The sequence below is a fragment of the Palaemon carinicauda genome, unplaced genomic scaffold, assembly GCF_036898095.1.
Source record: "Palaemon carinicauda isolate YSFRI2023 unplaced genomic scaffold, ASM3689809v2 scaffold200, whole genome shotgun sequence".
In the NCBI taxonomy this organism is placed as follows: Eukaryota; Metazoa; Arthropoda; class Malacostraca; order Decapoda; family Palaemonidae; genus Palaemon; species Palaemon carinicauda.
Genome location: NW_027169591.1, coordinates 51,973 through 69,516, shown reverse-complemented (window position 1 = coordinate 69,516; position 17,544 = coordinate 51,973). Strand labels below are relative to the sequence as shown.

The 17,544-nt window shown below is 39.4% G+C and overlaps 1 long non-coding RNA gene across 1 annotated transcript in view; it reads left to right on the top strand.

The window, feature by feature from the left end:
* The window catches only part of LOC137635949 (uncharacterized), a 214,976-nt gene that overhangs the window by 152,155 nt on the left and 45,277 nt on the right, over positions 1–17,544 (top strand). Inside the window, exon 3 of the long non-coding RNA XR_011042866.1 lies at positions 5,070–5,242. This is a non-coding gene — a long non-coding RNA (uncharacterized lncRNA). The remainder of the gene's footprint in view (positions 1–5,069; positions 5,243–17,544) is intronic.

Below are 17,544 nucleotides of genomic sequence, written 5' to 3'. Positions count from 1 at the left end.
AACCGCGTTGAGCGGCGCTGGAAGGGCATGGTGAGGGTCACGGAGGTTCTTGAGAATTACTGCGCTATATTGGATGTCAAGGTGGGACAAGAGATACACGGTGGTGGAGGCATGTGGTTTATTGCGTCCTGAGGTACAGACTAATGACAGTTGCTCTCTGCAACCGGCACACTCACTTGGCACCTGCCTGCCATGGGAAAATATATCGTACTTGCAGGTACTCCCTCACTCTTGGTTCAAGTTAATGAGTTTTGTGAAGAGGAAAAGATATATTTAAATATAGAATCCAAGATAGAATCTTTGATACATGTAGACATTGAAAACAGTTTTTCATTTTGTTACAAAACTATTACTAGTTCCTTCTCTTAGTCCTGATATCTTAGGAATGTATCATATTCCAGAATGCAGAAAGAAAAACACCTACATTCATCCACTTTTAACGTTAATTGAGACATTCGTTGGATGCAGTATGGGAATAAAACAATTTGTTTTAAATGTGTTTTATTTATTTATTTAGGGAGGAAAATAGAGTATGAATTATACTTATAAACATTATCAAGACTTGACTCTCTGGAACAGATAAGGCTGAAAAATCCTGACAAAATCATTTAGTGAGTTGGTAAATCGGATAATAACTACAGTATAGAACATAGTGATTAATCTTGGAGTTTCTACAGCCTCTTGAGGAAAGGGAAAATCACATATGATTAATGTAGAATTTCTTGATAACACTCATGACGTAGTTAGATGGAGATCTCCTCAATTGGTTAAGAATGTTCAATGGGATATGATAACAGAAGATGCACAGACCTGTGACCAAACAAAATTGACTATTTATAAAGGAAGGAAGTGTAACCAAAATAATATATTTGATAATGGTTGCAATTATTGGCTCAAAATTAAGTTGTCTATGTCGATTGTATTCAGAAAGTAAATGGCAAGGACAATCATTTGTTGAAAGATACTGAGAAATTTTGTCCTTAATTGAAAGCATAAAAAATACCGCCATGACAAAGGAACTTTGCTGGTATAAGGACTCTCTCTCTCTCTCTCTCTCTCTCTCTCTCTCTCTCTCTCTCTCTCTCTCTCTCTCTCTCTCTCTCTCTCTCTCTCTCTCTCTCTCTCTCTCTCTCTCTCTGTTATCCTAAGGAAGTGAACGTGTTTGGTTGCTTCTGATCATACCATAAAGGCCACCAATTCTTAGACTTGCACATATCACATTGTGTCTAATGTGGCTGAAGGCTAGGCTCCACTTTGTAGAGCTGATTTTCGCCAATTTTTTATTTTTTTTTTTCTTTGCTAAAAGTCTTCCTCTGGCCTAACCTAACAGAATGCCGTGATACGTGTAGAATTCATCTCCAGCCTCCATAACGCCCCCATGGTCGTCAATGCAACCCTACCTGTATAACATATATCATTGCATGTTGGGCGAAGTGCCAAATGTTCATAGTAAAAATAAGAAATATCGTTAGTAATTGTGTAATATTTTTAGTCTACCTCTCAAAAATTGGTCGAAGTCGTTTTCTGATACTAGTTTCAATAAAGAAAACCATTTTAGGGGTGACTATGAGATTATTTCTCATTTTCTTATGTCTTCAGAAAAAAATCACTTCCTTGGGTTTTTTTTTCGGTAGAGGGGTGTTATTATTATCATTACTTGCCAAGCAAGCTACAGCCTTAGTTGGAAAAGCAAGAAGCTATAAGGCCAAGGGCTCCAACAGGGGAAAATAACCCAGTGAGGAAAGGAAACAGGGAAATGAATAAACGATATAAGAAGTAATGAAAAATTAAAAGTAAATATTTTAAAACAAACACTAACAACATTAAAACAGACAATTCGTGTAGGCCTATAGCTATAAAAAGACTTAATGTCAGCCTGTTCAACCTAAAAACATTTTCTGCAACTTTGAACTTCGAAATAAGGCTTTATATTCATGTGGTTGGTAATTTATGTAAAATTAACCTTATTGCAATCATACGACCGTATATCGAATAGCTGATTCAAATATGACTGTGTGAGAGAGAGAGAGAGAGAGAGAGAGAGAGAGAGAGAGAGAGAGAGAGAGAGAGAGAGAGAGAGAGAGAGTGAGTGAGTGTGTGTGTGAGAGTCCAGTCTTCTGGGTTGGTTCAAGTACTCAACTTTTACGAAATTTCTGACGGTAAACGTCATTTATCATAACTAATTTAATTGTCATTGTTTATTTGTAATTAGTCTCGGATATATTGAAGACCATATTTCGTTTAAGAACATTTTTCCTTAAAAAAAAGAAAAAAAAATAAAAAAACTCGTGGCTCAGAAGGCAAGAAGGTGCTAAAATTGTTATGGTGGCTATGAGCTCATACGGTCGAAACTCAACTGAACTCTGTGGAATAACCACCCTTGTCTCACGGAGTGGTATCTTGTGGAACACCTGTATCCTTTAAATAGTTATTCTGTCGAAAATCTCCACAAAAAGATATAAGATTCGACCATCTGAGTCGTGGTTTTTACCCTGGTACGAGCTAAAGAGGCTCTCTTGCCTGCCTAGAAGTTGAATAGACCCACAATCGAAGTAATATTCATATGTATTGAATTTTAGAAGCACCAAATTGGATTTAATATATCGGTTGAAATGTTTTATGTCATCTCATTTTATATTTGAATATCTTGAAATATATTTCAATGGTACAGAGGCTTCCCTTTGTAACATATATACCAATGATTTTTTTTCTTGTTTTTGGATGTGCTACGCATCTGCTTTGTACAGTTTAACACACAACCTTGACTCAAGTTGATGTAATTAGCAACTACAATGGCAATTGATATCGAATTCTACCTTTGAAAATGTAAAACCTCTGGAAATTCATTTATGATCAATGCATCTGGCTGGAAAGGACTGGAACTCTTAGAGGCGTATTGTAGGTTCAAGTCCACCCCAGCCTGAAGCATTTTATTATTATTATTATTATTATTATTATTATTATTATTATTATTATTATTAGCCTACCTGCTAAGCTACAACCCTAGTTGGAAAAGCAAGATGCTACAAGCTCAGTGGCCCCAACTGAGAAAATAGCCCAGTGAGGAAAGGAAACAGGGAAAATAAAATATTTTAAGAACTGTAGGCCTAACATTTGAGTAAATATTTCCTAGACAAACTATGAAAACTTTAACAAAACAAGACGAAGAGAAATGAGATAGAACAGTGTGCCCGAGTGTACCCTCACGCAAGAGAACTCTAACCTAAGACAGTGGAAGACCATGGTACAAAGGCTATGGCATTACCCAAGACTAGAGAACAATGGTTTAATTTTGGAGTGTTGACTTACCTTGGTTGCTGATGCAAAGTTATTATAGTTACTTGCAAGTAAATATTGAAAGGCCTGTTATTATATTTTGACAGATGGTTCCACCAGTAATGAGAGAGAGAGAGAGAGAGAGAGAGAGATAAATTATTTAGTTCAATTTGGTGCAAATCACAGTGTTCTAACCACTGGTTTTGTTACTGGTAAAGTTGAATAAGAAGCCTTGAGTGACGATATTAAACTAAATTCGCAAGGAACGCCAATTAAGTAAAATATCTTTATTATAATAGTTTTATTACGGGAAGTGCTGTTTCCCCATTCATTGGCCTACTTAGATGGTATTATATAATGCTACTCTGCCAACGGATAGGCCTATATACCCTGATCAAAGGTTTATGAAAATGTGGAGAAGTTGTAGGCCTATGTAATATGTGTGGTGCCTAGTTTTACAATGCTTATTTAGTTATATAGTAAAAAACTGGTTTACATGAGAGAGAGAGAGAGAGAGAGAGAGAGAGAGAGAGAGAGAGAGAGAGAGAAGGATATTGTGGTCTGAAATATTTTGCATAGAAGAAGAAACCATGTGACGTTTACTCTGTATAAAAAAAAAAGAATTTAAGAAGTTGCCAAAACTGATGATAGCAAGGTGTTTTCTTATCTAATTTCAAGGTAGAAGGAAATAAAAGTAAAGATTGAGAATCTCATTACGATATTAATTTATTTAAGGCACAGACAATATAAACTTAATGATAACAATAATAAGAATAAGCTTAGAAGCTTTGCAACTATCTGTAATATAGAGTGCCCGCAAACTTGTTTTGCGGAGTGAGCAATAAGGAACCAGGAACCAGATGTATTATTATTATTATTATTATTATTACTATCCAAGCTACAACCCCAATTGGAAAAGCAAGATGCTATAAGCCCAGGGGCTCCAACAGGGAAAAATAGCCCAGTGAGGAAAGGAAATAAGGAAACAAACAACTGAAGAGAACAAATTAACAATAAATCATTCTAAAAAAAGTAATGTCAAAAGATATATATCATATATAAACTATTAACAACGTCAACAACAAAAATGTCATATATAAACTATAAAAAGACTCATGTCCGTCTGGTCAACATAATTTTGAATTATAAGTGTCTGATCTTGGGATCCTGAGTGTTAAAATATTGTCTCCTCAGAGGGCTAGACTTGGCCAATGGCCAACTTTGGAATTTTGTTCATTTCTCGATTGAGAACTACGATATTGCAAGTATTATTTAAGACTCCATACATACATAATTATGTATAGTTTGTATGAAAAAAATATGGTTTCTGATACATAGAATGAATGTCTCCAAACGGCATTATACGACCCAATTATCATGTAACCAATTGAAAGCTGGATATTATAGTTTAATATAACAATTTTATCTGTTGATGGTCGAAAATGGCCCTTGCTTGAATGCAAGTTGACTGTTTTGTGGTCTGACTTACTGCTTGCTTTCCCAATAACACACATATATACATACACATCATATTTAGTATATGATAATACCTAATATTTTATTTCTTACAAAATTTCGTACATGGAAATACAGACAAGTTATTGGAATAGTCAAGCTTTTTTAGAAATGCTTTTCTTAAAGTGATTTTATTTCCTTGTAGGTAATTATATATTAGAATTGGAATTGATAAGATGGAAGCAAAGTAAATTGTGGTGTATTCGAAAGTATGTAAGCTGTGAAGCTGTCTGTGAAGGAGGTAATTAATGATAATGATTTTTTTTTTTTTTTTACAGATTGCAAATATGACGCTTCTAGTAGTGTGCCCACAATCACAGTGCTGTGCGCTTGTGGAGAGAGCAACGAGGAAGTTGTTTTGGAGTGACTTTGTTTGGTTGTGTTTGTGTGTTTCGCGGTTTGGCAAATTGGCCTTCTTTTGGTGTTCTTTAGGACCATTTGCTTAAATAAGGTATGTATAGCAGGACAATAGGTTACCGCCTTGCTTTTAACTATAATAAAAACCCTATAATCGATTAGAGGCTCCAGGAAATATCTGATGATGGAGTTAGGTCATTTTCTAGTTTCCACATTTTCTCCTGTGTCTTTTGTCGTATACTTTGGATAATTGTAATGTCTAGAGGAATTATATCATATAGACTAAACTGGGTTCATTACATAAGATAAATTGGGTTCGTAAATTGAAATATTTTATTTTGATTATTCGTTACTTCTTTCCTAGTGTATTAACTTGTTTTCTTTCCTCACTGGGCTATTATTCCTCTTGGAGCCCCTTGGGCTTGTAGCATCCTGCATTTCCAACAAGGGTAGTAGCTTAGCAAGTAATAATAATAATAATAATAATAATAATAACCATAATAATAGTAATGATGATGATAATGTTAGGAGTGGATACCAGGGTATATGGGTAATTTTGTATATTATTACATCTTGTGACTACGCACAAGAAATATATGATTTCCTATAGCAAATAACGAGATTTAACCGATTTTGATATCCATTTCAATCGCAAACAAACAGATCAACCAATTCGGTTAGTTATAAGTTGACGAATTGGTTGTGATGTTATTACGGATGAAATGAATGAGAAAACCAGTTAAACCACGATATCTACTATAAAAAATCATATATTTCCTGTACGAAATCACACAATGAAATACAATACAAATGAACCATATAAATATTAACACTGTGGACATATATACTGAGTTAAAATATATAAACAACAGATGTCGGGGACGATAACATAAGCAACGTTACCAATGTTTGACAGAACTACCAACAATGACGAATGGTACACAGTGTTACCAACGGCATGATGTCATTACTAGAGGTAGAAATAAATTTTTCCATACGTAAACTAAATAATACTACCATAAAAATATTACACAATAAATAAAGAGTACCAAAAGGCCACAGAACCTAACAAACCCACCTAACCTTGCCTAGAAGTACCCCGGTCACAAAACATATATAATAAGAATGGGGGAATGACTTACCTTGATACACAGTACTACCAACGGAGACGAATGGTACACAGAACTACCAACGACACGATGTCATTACTAGAGCTAGAACTGCTAAATATCTCCTCAGATATATTCAATAATTTCTCCATATAAGTGGTACGAAATATATAAAAAGTACAGAAAGGCCACAGAACCTAACAAACCCACCTAACCTTGCCTAGAAGTACCCCAGTCACAAAACACGAATAATGACTATTGAGGAATGACTTACTTTTATGAAGGAAACGTCGAAACTTGGTGGACTCGGAAGGAAGAGACTGACGGATTAACTTCTATGACTGGGATGTGGATGGTTGGGGGTCATCGGGGTCTTGAGGGTAGGGGGGGTCGATTGTCTGATGTTGTAAAGGAGGGTAGAGGCGACTGGCAGTAATGAAAAAGTGGTGCAGCAACGAATGACGGGGATAGTAGTGGGTGAAAAAGAACCTGGAAAAATATTGCTTGAAATGTCCAGGCTTGATTCCAGGCCTCTGAACCCACTCCTTCACTTCTCTCCAGAGACGTTCTATATTTTGAGTATGGATGGTTGGGTCTAGGGGGTCAACGAAATTCTCCGAATGATTAATCGACTTATGAACGTAACCAATTTCCGATAAAGAGTTATATGCAGCCCACTTATCACTCATAATAATACTACCACGTTTAATATACTTCTGGATGAGGGGAATTAGAGTAGCAGCATCTCGTTTAGTAGAAAGGGGGGGAACTAACGGGATAATGAAAAATTTCTTGGTCACACGTTCAATACCCCCAAAGACCCATATGGCACTTAACGGTCTACCACGGTTGTATTTACATTTACCAAAATGAGTTTCGTCTATTTCAACAGTAACTCCATCACCACCAATCGCCTCTTGGTTATCGAAGAAGTATTCGGTAACCTCCGAACAGAAACTTCTCCAATCCACACTAGTCTTTGAAGATATGTCTATACCTTCCATGAGGGTCTCATGGTCCGAATGTTTATGCAAAAACTGGTTCGCACATAATATTATCTTCCATGGGGGTAGCCGACTTTGGTCCAAAAAAGTACCTTTATAGGCCGAAACAGTATACCCACAACGACGTTTCTTCTTAGTTTTACGGATGGTGGTTACAGTAGAGCAATAAAACCCGTGAATGTCTGCCCTATAATAAAAGCGAACGACACTTGGGGCAGTTTAAACTTTGAGGGATAACATTGTGAGATTTAAGAAAATGATCAACATAACCTGAATTATCACCAAAATCACCATGGAATTGAGCCACTGCTTTTAGATACGGAATGCTGCAACCGGTACAAGTTTCTATAATATGATCCATCTCAAAATACGGGAAAAAAAACGCACTAGTAACGAAGGACGGGTAACTAGGTCAAAAGTTAAAACGGGAAAGGCAGGGGAACAATGGGTCGGAAACCAGCGCATACAGAGATAAAGGAAGGGGGGGGGGGTAGGGAGATATCTCAATAGGCCTAGAGAGATGATTGGTTAAGGGAAAAACAACGAACAAAAGAGAAAACATGTATGAAGTAAATACGGAAACAAGACGAAAGAAAAGTTTTATAAGACACAGAGGAGAGAAAAGGAACTAACCAACAAAAATAATTACAAACAATATAGGAAGATAAAATGGAATGAACGTTAAATAATAGTGAATGGGAATATAAAATGAGGAGATCATACCGAGAATTAACTGGATAAAAAAACTAGTCCAGGGTAAGAATTTATGTGAAACCGGGAAGGGATAAAGAAATAACCCAACAAATAAAACCAATATAGGAAGGTAAAATGGAATCAATGATAAATAATATTGAATGGGAATAAAAAATGAAAAAATAACACTAATAAAAAGAGTAAAAGGGGGAGTGGAAACTCCTGCGCAGGGGGCGGGGGGATATATGCGCAGATCGGAAACTGATGAAACGAACGTATGTACAAATGGGAAAGGAAATAACAAAACACATAAACCCAATATAGGAAGGTAAAATGGAATGTATGATAAATAATATTGAATGGGAATATAAAATGAGAAAATAATACGGTAATAAAAAGAGTAATAATGGAGAGAAACGAAGGACGGAAGGTGGGGCGAACGAACAAACGAACAAATGGGTGCTAATGTTAGCATGAAACGCTAACATTTGATCTACATCAGGTATGGAATGCTAACATTTAATCTACATCAGGCGTTGGCAGCGCTGGTTACTGTATTACTACAAGAAATAACCTTTGAAACGGCTCCTCCCAAATATATCCAGGTATACTGATTTGACTTTTCCTACGGTTATAATAAATACCAGAAAGAAATGTATAGAGAAGAAAAGGACTGAATTACGGTTATATATCGATTCCCCAGTATGATTTCCCCACCCAAAACCCCGAGTTCCCACTGGGGGTCCCCCATTATCGGCGGATATAGATGTATATATATTTCTGTAACTATTCATTTGCGACGGGAAAGAGTGTTATTTTCGAAGGGAGCGTAATTTTTCCTATAAGAAAAAGTAGTTGGAATACTAGGATACATTGAGATGTAATAATATACAATGAAACCGGTATATGTATCATAGCGGCCACCTGTATGTATTATTATGATTAACTTAGAATACGGCAGTGTAAGGGGTGGTCGCAAGGGGCGTTAGCCCTCCTTTTAGGTAAGTAGGTAAGGACACGGCATGTAGTTTAGGTTAAAAAGTTTAGGTTAGTTGATGTCCATTTTTAATCCACGCGGGGGGAACTGGCCGCTGATATGCAAAGGCTCCGATTTTGTGATCGAGGTTGAGGTTGCTCTTGTTCTTTCTTGATTCCAAGCTTATGTCGTATTCTCTGGCAACCATAGTTGCTTGGTAACACAGTGTTGTTTATGTGGTAGTTACTGCTCATGGGTGGTTGACTGAGTTTTGCCGATGTCGGGACTTAGAGAATATCATCGGTCATTTTTAGGAAATCCTTGAGGGGCATAGAGATGTATAATTTTTTTGTTGGCAGGATGTGTTACTAGTTGTTGAAGTTCTTTGTATATGTGTGGGGCCATTGATTTCTTGAATGATGACCTTTGTTCTGCCTGTGATCTACCAGATCTTGTTTACTCTTAAGAATGAAGCATTGTAATTGACGGGGAACTAGATACCGATCTTTGGTGTGTGTGCACAGTTCCTCAGACACCATTGCGGACAGACACGGCTAACAGAGTACGGCCCATCATAGGAATAAAGACCACTCCATTACCATACACCTGAAGGATATGTAACCTTGGATCGTTTCTCTGTTCTACGGGAGCCTTTCTCCATAGAATGTTTTTGGAGAAGTAGTTACCAATTGAAATCCTGGTACCTGGTCTGGGTACCACTCCTCTAGTGTTCTTGCAAGTGTTTACGCTAGTCTCTTTTGAGCACTTTCTATCGGGACTCGTCTACCGAACCGACAAGTCTCGGTGATCTCTCTTTTCTACCCTCCTACAGGGGAATCTCGTCAGCATCAAGACAGACTTACTTCTTGCCTCGATCTGCAACAGAGTTGATGCTACTGTTCCTACACTGCCTTCCAGATTGATAAGGACAAATCCCTCTAAGAATCCCTTTGTCGAGGAGAAGGTTAGTCCTGCACGGCCACCTCCAAGCATTGACACCGATAATTTCCGAAGCTTTACTGGTTAACAACCACCATTCTTCATACCTTCGGGTTAGGTGGCATCACGAACATGGGACGATCTACCTGTTAGTGGCACGATGAGTTATAGTATGTTAAGAAATCTCATCTCCTCCAAGAATCTAATGTATTGAAGGAGGGATGACATGGCTACATGAGTTTTTTCCATCTAAGGGAAGTGATTTACAAAAGGAGCGCACCTGCTTCTCAACCTACTTGGTGAAGAATCAATTGTGATCCTTATATTATTGCTTGGCAGAAAGGCTTCTTAATACAGGTCTTCACCATTTCTCAACCGGCTCGTTATTCATCTGAACAAAACTTCTTCTTTTCCCCAGTTCCAGTCTTTTGTCAGTGTTCGAGGACACCTTCCTGGAAATTCTAAATGCTTTCTCCGTACGGCCCATTTTCCTTTTTCGCTTATTACTCTGCAGTCTGTAGACGACATTTGGGAAAGTACAGTATGACCCTGATCTCTCCCAAACAGTTACACTAATGGCAATTGGGTCTGCTGTTTTCTTTCTCCTACGTCGAGAAAGTTCCTCAATCTTCTTAGTGAAGGATGTCACTCAGGCCTTGGTACAGGTTTGCAACTAGGACTTGTGTCTGTACTCCTCGTAGAAATCGTTTGGACTCGTGAGCGCTTCCAAGAAGCTCAAGCCGCAGGGAACATTTTGCAAGGTTGCAGGTTTCAAGTGATACCACTCAAACCTGGGTGGCTGGCAGCAGATAGTGTTTTGAGACTGTCCTTTACTAGTCCAGCCTTGACGAAGCAAGTAGGAACCAGCATATCTTTGCCAGTGTCACAAGTCATTCTGAAGGTTAAAAAATCTCCATTACCTTGGTTCAGGATTTTGTGGTCAGGACTTATAACTCGGCTTTTCATCACTCGAAGTCCTCCTTCATCTCTTCCCTCCCTGCCTTCCCATCCTAGAGCAACATTAAGAATAGGAGAAAAGACCCCAGAACTCTGATTCTGTCTGGCTTCATGGGACATTCAGATGTGCTTCTCTGGCTAGCGAGGAGACAAAGTAAAATGAATGCTGTCTGGCAGGGAAGCAAAGGGGTCATCCCGGGTTCGAGCTCACGAAGTCTGATAATTTGGATCTATACCAGCTCTTGGGAAGAACCTATCAGGAGCACAATTCTTGAAGGCTAGAGTTGGGTAAGGACAGAACTGTTTCTGCTCATTATCTATGAGATAGACCTACAGGTCCCAGGATGCTAGTACTGTATTCTTTGCCTAGTGGCAATTCATAAACAAATCGTGTAGCAAACCTAGCTCCTTCACGTAACAAGAAACATGTCGTATAACATAGCGATGGGAATTTAAGTTTAGAGTGAGAGGTAATCGACTGGTTCTTCTACATGTTCTTAATTCCCCTTTCTCGGGGTTCAGCACATGCTTCAGTATGTGCTGGATCTTACGCTAGATGTATGGAAGCCACACAATCAAGCAAATTTTCTTACATATAAGTTTTATTTAGAAGTTTCTCTTCCATCCTCCTAGACGAGGGGAAGGATGGCTAAATGTATACAACCCATTATTCACAATGACCATACATCCTGACAACATATTCGTCATGCGGATATAAGTTTTCCGTGACCGTCTACTAGCGCCTGATAGTGACCTAGCCTAATATCTGTTGCGTCTTCAGTTTATTAATATTTACCCCAAGGTTTTAAAATGATTCCATTTTCTTTCCTTTCAATAGACATGTGTTTAGTAAAGTAATGAGAGACTAGCCGTTAATGGCAAAAAGCGAAGCATTATGGGTTCTTTGTCATTCAATTTCTCTGTTGACTTGGCAATTGTAAGACTGATCCCCTTCCAGATTATAAGTTTTTTGCATTTAATGTGGTGTTCCTTTGGGTTTGTTAGAGTTAAGCATGGAGATAGTACAGTACTGTACTCATTCATTTATATCTTATCGCGCCACTCGTGTATTTTACGTATGGCTCTGACATTTACTTCCTGTAGATCCACATCAGAACTTGCGGGTCCCAGTGGGCATTACAGATGTAGTAGATGGTCTGGGGTGATTCACCTCGGGCATTCAGCATTGGTGACATAGCCCTACTTTTGAAGTCCATCTCCTGTTTCCCTAATCATGGGTCTTGCTCTATTTAAGGTGGCCCACTCCCTTCTGTTAAGGGACACTCCACAAGGTTGGTGTTCACTAGGGTCAGGTAGTGCTCCATGGGTTGAACTACTGTCCCTCTCCCTCCATATCTTCAATCTGTAGGCAGTTGGGTTTAGATGTTCAGGACCCTCCACGAACATCAAGTATTTTCTTGATTTTAGTCGCCATCTAGTACTGTGTTTTTAATAACCATGGTGAGGAGTGCATTTGCAACCGCTAGCTTTCACAGTGATCTTCGGGAGCAAAGGATGATTTTCTCCTATTCATTTCTTCAGAGCAAAATTATTTTTAAGACTAAAAGTCTGAAATGGTTGATGGTATTTAATTAGAAATTGACTTATTTGTCCAACAAGAGCCGTTCAATAGCTTTTGGACAAACTACAGTATAAACATTACAATTTGTATTTGTGATTTGAATTAGAATTCAAATTTTTCCTGTCTTTAAATGCAATGTTACAAGTTTAGCTATAGAAACGTGCCAAGAATTGGATCTAAATATTATAAAAGCTTTGGCGATTAAGGTTCAGGATATTAGGAGTATACTTACATACAGTATCTTAGTTTTAGTGGAAATGATTCTATGGAAAGAATTTTATTGGCAGTCTAATTGCTAGCATTTTGGTGTTTGCTGAAGATTATCTTGAAGGATCCTGGCTTTCTTATTGTATTGCAGGGCTCTTGATCCTGTATTAGCTGCTGGTAATGCTGTCTTTTGATTTTTTCTATTTCGATTGATTTATAAATTTCCTATTTTTGAATTACTTGAAGTACTGTACCCTTAGATGAACAATCTGGAGTACTGTTTTTAAAGCTGTATTTTGAAATTGTTCGTTTCCATCAATCTAGACCAGTTAAGTCTAGAATTTCATTTGTGTTATACAACGATTTCATTTTAATTTTTGCCCTATTTCTTTCCTTCACTAGTATCCTGCCTGCATCACTGTGTGGGAGTCAGTAGCAATATGAACATCAGGGGAGGTTCATAGAAATAAACATAGTTTTGATGGTAAAATGTGTTATTTCTTTACTGTACAGTACTTGCCTGATGTTCATATACATGCCCACCTTCCTCCCAACTGACTTGTGATGTCACGGCATAAGGAATACAGTACTTTCTCATTTCTCCTAGACGCCAGGTAGGCTTTTCAATCATGTCAGTCGAAATTGATTTAACAAAAGTTTTGTGCTTTCTCCCGGTAAACGAGTTTCACATATTCCCAAAATATCTATTTTCCTCTTCTGCATCATCATCACTATTTCTTCCTCCTTTACTCTTGTCGCTATTCTTAGGGATTTACGTTTGTGTTTTTCTTTACCATGTCCGTTTTCATTTGGAGTCCGGATGTGCCGGGGCATCCGTTGATCAACGGGTCTGTCCTGAAGCAAGTCGTGCGGTTCACGAGCAAAGGAGTAGACACTCATCGGCTTGCTAGGCCTGTCATGAGCCATTTCAGAGCTGTTGATTAGTGGCATCCATAAGCCTATAGCTCCCAAAAGCAGTCTTATTACAGGTTTAGGCCACTGCACCTTTACAAGGTTACACAGCTCCTTGCCCTAATGTATTTTGACCTTAGGGCCGCATTACTTTCAACATAAAAACTGAATAACAAGAGCACTTAGGGGTTTGTATCTTGCCATTAATCGTTAGTGTGATTCATTACTTTACTGGATGCATGTGGTCTATTGACAGAAAAGAGAATAGTTTTTTTTATTTTGTTGGTAAATGATAAACCAAACTTCTGGAAAAGAAACAATGTGAACATCAGGCGAGTATAGAAATGACCGATTTTATTATTAAAATTCTTTTTTACCCTAACTATACAAACCTGAATCCTTTAAGTCATGCTTAGCCTGAAGGTCGAAAGTGAGAGCTCAACGGCCTGTCGGATGGGTAGGGCTTCCTCGCCACCCATCAGTAAGTACCTCCCCCTTAAAGTTTTAACAGCCATACCCAGCTTTGCTGAAAGCATACTATTCCCCATCTGGATCTGTCCAGTGCAGACCTACTACAAGAAATAAATTTTACCAGGACCTAGGAGAAAGCAGGTTTAGAGGTTACTGAAACCTGCTTTCTGGCTCCCATAAGTTTTCAGCTTTGGATTCCCTCTCGGCTGTCATTTTCACACACTTGAGTGGTTCTGTCATCACTAAACACATCTCGTCTCATCGTCTTGGTCAGTCTTATGTGTTTCCTTGCCCTTTTCACGCTCTTGAGTGGTTCTGTCATCACCTAACCCATCTCGTCTCCCCGTCGTTGCCAGTCTTGTGTGTTTCCTTGCCCTTTTCACGCTCTTGAGTGGTTCTGTCATCCCCAAACCCATCTCGTCTCCCCGTCGTTGCCAGTCTTGTGCGGTCCCTTGCCATTTTCACGCTCTTGAGTGGTTCTGTCATCCCCAAACCCATCTCGTCTCCCCGTCGTTGCCAGTCTTGTGCGGTCCCTTGCCATTTTCACGCTCTTGAGTGGCTCTGTCATCCCCAAACCCATCTCGTCTCCCCGTCGTTGCCAGTCTTGTGCGGTCCCTTGCCATTTTCACGCTCTTGAGTGGCTCTGTCATCCCCAAACCCATCTCGTCTCCCCGTCGTTGCCAGTCTTGTGCGGTCCCTTGCCATTTTCACGCTCTTGAGTGGCTCTGTCATCCCCAAACCCATCTCGTCTCCCCGTCGTTGCCAGTCTTGTGCGGTCCCTTGCCATTTTCACGCTCTTGAGTGGCTCTGTCATCCCCAAACCCATCTCGTCTCCCCGTCGTTGCCAGTCTTGTGCGGTCCCTTGCCATTTTCACGCTCTTGAGTGGCTCTGTCATCCCCAAACCCATCTCGTCTCCCCGTCGTTGCCAGTCTTGTGCGGTCCCTTGCCATTTTCACGCTCTTGAGTGGCTCTGTCATCCCCAAACCCATCTCGTCTCCCCGTCGTTGCCAGTCTTGTGCGGTCCCTTGCCATTTTCACGCTCTTGAGTGGCTCTGTCATCCCCAAACCCATCTCGTCTCCCCGTCGTTGCCAGTCTTGTGCGGTCCCTTGCCATTTTCACGCTCTTGAGTGGCTCTGTCATCCCCAAACCCATCTCGTCTCCCCGTCGTTGCCAGTCTTGTGCGGTCCCTTGCCATTTTCACGCTCTTGAGTGGCTCTGTCATCCCCAAACCCATCTCGTCTCCCCGTCGTTGCCAGTCTTGTGCGGTCCCTTGCCATTTTCACGCTCTTGAGTGGCTCTGTCATCCCCAAACCCATCTCGTCTCCCCGTCGTTGCCAGTCTTGTGCGGTCCCTTGCCATTTTCACGCTCTTGAGTGGCTCTGTCATCCCCAAACCCATCTCGTCTCCCCGTCGTTGCCAGTCTTGTGCGGTCCCTTGCCATTTTCACGCTCTTGAGTGGCTCTGTCATCCCCAAACCCATCTCGTCTCCCCGTCGTTGCCAGTCTTGTGCGGTCCCTTGCCATTTTCACGCTCTTGAGTGGCTCTGTCATCCCCAAACCCATCTCGTCTCCCCGTCGTTGCCAGTCTTGTGCGGTCCCTTGCCATTTTCACGCTCTTGAGTGGCTCTGTCATCCCCAAACCCATCTCGTCTCCCCGTCGTTGCCAGTCTTGTGCGGTCCCTTGCCATTTTCACGCTCTTGAGTGGCTCTGTCATCCCCAAACCCATCTCGTCTCCCCGTCGTTGCCAGTCTTGTGCGGTCCCTTGCCATTTTCACACTCTTGAGTGGTTCTGTCATCACCAACCCCATCTCATTTCACCGTCATTGTCAGTCTTATGTGTTCGCTTGCCAACCAAGCACGGTCTTCATACCCTGTCTTATGGAAAATTGCGATGTTTTCACATCGCCCCCTTGCAAATAATTACTGTACATCTCTTTAGACAGGCTGCCAACGCAAGAGCCTCTACTCCACCGTCATATAAACAAGTTACTGGTGCGGAGCTTTCTTACGGTTTGTTTTCTTTTCAGTTTATGGGATTTGGTACATCATAAGTGTAAAACACCTTTTTTATTTCTCCTGCCTGAATAATTTTCTTTTCCTTCCCTGCACAAATATTCAGTTGAGGTGATCCTGTCACTTTACCCATAACTGGAAGTCCCCTTTACTAAAATGGTCAAATGGTCTTCTTTGCCAAGATTTTGATGCTGATGTTATCACTTTGCATCATTGGTGTAACTGTTGCGACTAATATTGTCTTTATGTAGTACAGTAATCATAATTATTTTGTGCTTGACGTATGGATATTGGTTGCGCTTTTAATTTCCCTCCACAAATTCATGAACATTGCCCTATGGGAACTTGCTTTGAATGTTAACCTTTTGTGGTAATTAGCTCTTTTGGTTGCTCATGCTCATAGCAGCGGTGCTCTTTAGTACTCGCTATACGTTTATTTTTATAGTTTTGTATAAGCAGATTATTATTCTTTCTTTCTTATAGTACAGTACTGCATATTGAGATTTGGGAAACTATGAAAAATATAAAGTCGTGTTTTAATGGTACTGATTATGAGACAATACGATGCCAATGTTTCATGTTTCAAATTCCATTGTGTGTTCTGAACAATGCCATTTTTACCTTCATTGGAGCTTTGCATATTGCCAGAATATTTCTTGCATATTTTAGTACTTCAGTCTTATTTTACAGTATTTTCTTTACTGGTGATGGTGCAAAAAATTTGAACACCTTGGTTTAAAGCCCGGGTAGGGAAGATTTAATCGTATCCCTCTAACATTTCTAAACAATTTTTTAGAAATTTCCCTTTTGATATAGCTATCTTATTAGTAGTTTTTTTTCAATTATCTTCTTTTGGCTCTAACATGGTATATAAGGAATGCAGTCTTCCAACTACCCAGTAATGAGGACCTTAATTTTGGTGATTTCTTACTGCATATCAAACTAGCAATGCCACTAATGAAATAGTGAATAGGTATACACAAAGAACTATTATAAGCGGGAATTCTGACATAAAATGGCTTTAAAGTGATGATCCCCAATTATACATGAAAACTCATTTACACTCATTGTCAGGAAGGGAAAGTGACATAAAACTGATGATGATGATGATCCTAACTCCTGCTAACTCACAGCAAAATGAAAATGTTAAATACAATTTCCTTGGTCCTTATAAGGCACACATCTATTGTATACACTGTACAGGAATGAGAGTCTGTATCTGAAACGTCGTAAGGTACTGTACGTACAAAACAGCAACCCCACAAAGACTTAAAAACAGTCCCAACTATTTTACTAATGTAGTCAAGTGAGCAACAACATTAAATATGACTGATTTGAATTTTATTACGAAAAATTAAACAACTCTTAACTGCAAAACCTTCAGTGAAATCTAGAACCTCCTGATTGGAATTTGATTCAGGGTTGCATTGTCTACCAGTTCATCCAGTTTTTGTTCATCGCTTTGATTATTTTTAGTCATTTTCCTCTGAATCAAATTCCAATCAAGAGTTGCTAGATTTCACTGAAGGAT